The sequence below is a fragment of the Fistularia commersonii genome, chromosome 1 (assembly GCF_037954325.1).
Source record: "Fistularia commersonii isolate RoL2024-O1a breed Wild chromosome 1, RoL_Fcom_v1.0, whole genome shotgun sequence".
Lineage (NCBI taxonomy): Eukaryota > Metazoa > Chordata > Actinopteri > Syngnathiformes > Fistulariidae > Fistularia > Fistularia commersonii.
This window is the reverse complement of record NC_141284.1, coordinates 1,370,781-1,375,264: the sequence shown is the minus strand read 5'-3', so window position 1 is coordinate 1,375,264 and position 4,484 is coordinate 1,370,781.

The window sequence follows — 4,484 nt, the reverse complement described above, 5'->3', positions numbered from 1 at the left end:
ATATATTTATGTATATACATGTGTATATTTGGATGTATTTATGTATCTGTGTATTTATATATGTATATATGTACGTATGCAGTACATGTATGTATGTAGGAATATTTGTCTTATTCATGTATTGGTATGTATGTGTATGTACATATGTATGTTTGTATGTATGTACATATGTATGTAAGTATATATATGTATGTGTGTTTGTATACATGGATGTATGTATGTTTATAAGTATATATGAATGTATGTATACATGTATGTATGAATTTTTGTAATTCATACATTCATTTTGTAATTATATTTGTACGTATCGATTTTAATATGTACCTACATGTGCATAATTGCATGTACATACACATGTATATATATATACTATATCTATCTATTTATGTATGTATTTATACATGTATGTATTCATGTATTTATTTATGTGCGTATGTATGTTTTTATGTTTATGTATGTATGCGTGTATATATATGTATGAATGTATGTTTGTACATATATAGGTATGTGTGTATGTATACATTAATGTATTTCTGTGTGTATGTATGCATCTATGTATGTGATTATGTATTTGTTTATGTGTTTATCTATATATGTATTTTTGTATGCCTTTGTGTATATATATATATGTAGAATTGCATGTATGTATGTACGTATTTAGTTATTTGTAGTTGTTTGTATCTATAAATTATGTATGTCTGCATGTATGTATGTATGTGAATGTACACATCCAATTGTACACATGTATTGATGTGTGAATTGATATATATATGTATATATATACATATATACGCATATATACACAAATATATTGAATCATATATACATAAACATACACATGTATAAAGATATATATAAAAATATATACATAAACACACATATATACATACAAACATATATACATGCACACACACTGTACATACATATATGCATAAAAACAAACACGTAAATGTATATACCTCAACACATACATACATACATACGTCCCTATAATACATACATTCACATACATATCCATACACATACATACAACATATATACATACATAGATAGATACATATATACATACAGACATTCAAAGTACATATGTACATACACATACATAGACACATACAAAGACTCATATTTACATACTTATATACACATATAAACACATGCATACATACACCTACAGACATACATTACATACATACACACATTCATACACATAACAGTGTTTAGTCAGCCACCATTTGTGCACGTTCTCCAACTAAAAGGATGATTGGCCTGAAATGTTCATCGTAGTTTCACTTCAAGTATGAGAAACAGAATTGGGGGAAAGAATCCAGGAAATCACATTGTAGGATTTTTAATGAATTCATTGGTAAATTCCTTGGTAAAATAAGTATTGGATCGCCTACAAACAAGCAAGAATTCATGCTCTCACAGGCCTGCAACTTCTTTTGTAGGAGGCTCCTCGGTCCTCCATATCTTTCTCAGATTAATGGCATTTGTTTGAACTGGTTATCAGAATAAAAGACACCAGTCCACAACCTCAAACAGTCACAGTCCAAACTCCACTGTGGCCGAGACCAAGGAGAAACCAAACTGTAGACCTGCACCTTACGACAGTACATGTCCAGGACCCTCTGAAGTTTGCTAGAGAGCTTTTGGAGGATCCAGTAGAGGATCGGGAGAATGTCCTCTGGTCAGATGAAACCAAAGTAGAGCTTTTTGGTACAAACTCAACTTGTGTTTGGAGGAGAAAGAACGCTGAGTTGCATCCAAATAACGCCATGACTACTGTGAAGCAGGGGAGTGGAAACATCATAATTTGGGGTAGTTTTCTGCAAAGAGACCAGGGCGACTGATCCGTGGAAAGGAAAGAATGAACAGGGCCATGTATGGTGAGATTTAAGGAGATAAATGAAGATGAATCGTGGCCGAGTCTTTCAGCAAGACGATGATCCCAAACACACGAAGCAGTGGCTTAGAAAGAAGGATTTCAAGGTCCTGGAGAGGCCTAGTCGGTCTCCACATCTCAACCCCATAGTAGGAGGGAGTTGAAAGTCCATGTTGCCCAGCAACAGCCCCAAAACATCACTGCTCTAGAGAAGATCTGTATGAAGGAATGGGACAAAATAGCAGCAACAGTGTGAAAACCTTGAGAAGACCTCGAGATTGTCATTGCCAACAAAAGGTAAATAACAAAGTATTGAGATGAACTTTTGTGGCTGACCAAATACTTATTTTCCACAGTCATATGCAAAAAACATTCTTTAAAAATCAGACGATTTTTTTCCTCCTCATTCTGTGTCTCACAGTTGAAGTGAACCTATGATGAAAATTACAAACCTCTAAAATGTTTAAGTGGGAGAACTTTTGTTGCACAATTGGTGGCTGACTAAATACTTTTTTACCCAACTGTGAAGATCAGTGAGGCACTGACGTCATCACTGTCAGATTTACAAACATGAACCCTACAGAGAAGCTTATTCATCATTTTATTGGCAGCAGTCGACGTGTTTTATTTAAAATATCATATCAGCATTCCTTAAATATACAAACTGTAGCATAGAAAAAAAAGCACATGTAAAAAAAATCTATTATCTCTTACCTTTACTTAGAAACGAAGTCCATGCGCTGCTGCTTCTGAAGTTTCTTTCTTCAGTTTTAAAAGTCTCTCTGTCTCAATGGAAATCACTGCCAGTGAAGATGGTCGTCCTTGATCCGTCCTGTTCTGACTGTATGTTTTGAGTCTTTTCGGTGCTCAGAATGAGCGCTCCGTTGATGCTGTCGTAGCCGGAACGGTGACCACCGGCCGGAGATGGCTAGCGATGGCTGCACTTGAATTGCTAACCGTTTACTGTAGCTTGCTATTGCTAATTCTATTATTCTGTAGCCGAGTAGTAAGACGGATCCCTGGGATCAGCGGCGCCCTCTACCATGAGGCACCGTCACTGCGTGCCTCACTTGGTGTCTCTTCACAGTGGTTTTATGATCGCTTAGCACAAGAAACATGTTAGTTATTGATGTAAAACATTATACACATCAGCTAAACTATGGAAATTTAGTTCATATATTAAAAGTGTTTTTTTCAATAGTGACATCCACAGAGACAGCGATACGGTCTCAGTCCATAGCATGCTAGCACAGTTAGCAGAATCATTGTGCAATCCATAGTGGGCTCAGCTGGTTGCCGTGTCAACGCACATCTCTTAATCATATTCAAATTGTAAATGTGAATTAAAAAAAAAAACAAAAAAACTAATAATGGTGAAGTGGAAAATAACTTTATAGTACAAACCACTGAATAAATATAACCGTTTAATTTACTTTTTCATCTTATATTTTTTTCATTCCATGATGTCAGGTGAGGCCCAGGCCTCCTCTGCCTCTACAGACTGCACGTCTCTGGTGTAGATACATACGTGTATGCACACGTATGTATATATCTACATGTTAGCACACCATAGGCTAACTTCTACAGGCTATAGCTAACTAAATGGCCGCTTGCAACATACAAAAATACACTATAACATAAAATCATTATGTATGTGTGGTAAGGAAGGGGTTTATGATACTTGTTTTTTTCCAGATTTAATAAAAAAGAACTTTTGTTGCTTTTGGAAACCCGGACGCAGAAGAGCGTCACAGCGTGGCCTGGCGGCAGATGAGCTTTACAGGATGTAGGATTTAATTATAATTTTTTTTTGTTTTGTTCTTTCTTAGGCCACAGTCCTGGCATTGAAAAAAAACTCTCGCACTCTGTTCTTATTATTTTGTTCATTTGATTCATTAGATGAAAAGACATGTCTCCTCCATTCCTCTGTACGTCGATCACATGCAGAGACACTGACAACAAAAACAAAAAAAAAGCAGACTTTGACTTTAAATCTTTAAAAAGGAAGGAAACACTTCTTGCTTCTTAAAAATGTATTTATTTTCGTAAATAGATTCGCATTTTCATAAACATCAGCTATAAGACGGGTGAACATACAGGAGTGAGGAAAGACACGGACAGCGAGTCAAACCGAGGAGCCGCCAAGGGAGTTTTCTCAGAGCAGCGAGAAGAACGGAAGAAAAAAAATACATTGAAATAAAAAAAAAAAAAAAAAAAATCAACATTTCGCCTGCTGTGTGAGTGTGTGTGTGTGTGTGTGTGTGTGTGTGTGTGTGTGACGGGGTATTCTGATGCAGAAAACCCCCACCTTTCCGAGTTTATTTAAATCCCCATGGAGTTCAAGTCTGAGGAGGTCAACGGAGACGCCGTCTGACATCTATAATCTGCGGTTACGACCAAAACTGCGCAAAGTGAGAAACGCTCGAGAGACGACGACCGATCGGGAAAAATCTGGCTCGATATAAATCGCGCGTGAACGGCGAAGGCGGACGAGGGGACGGTTGGCGTCTGGGTCGACGCCCGAACGGCTGCTGACCTGCAGCTTCCTGGCGCTGCTTCCCTTCACGGCTTAGATTCACAAAAATGACCCAAACATTGAGAT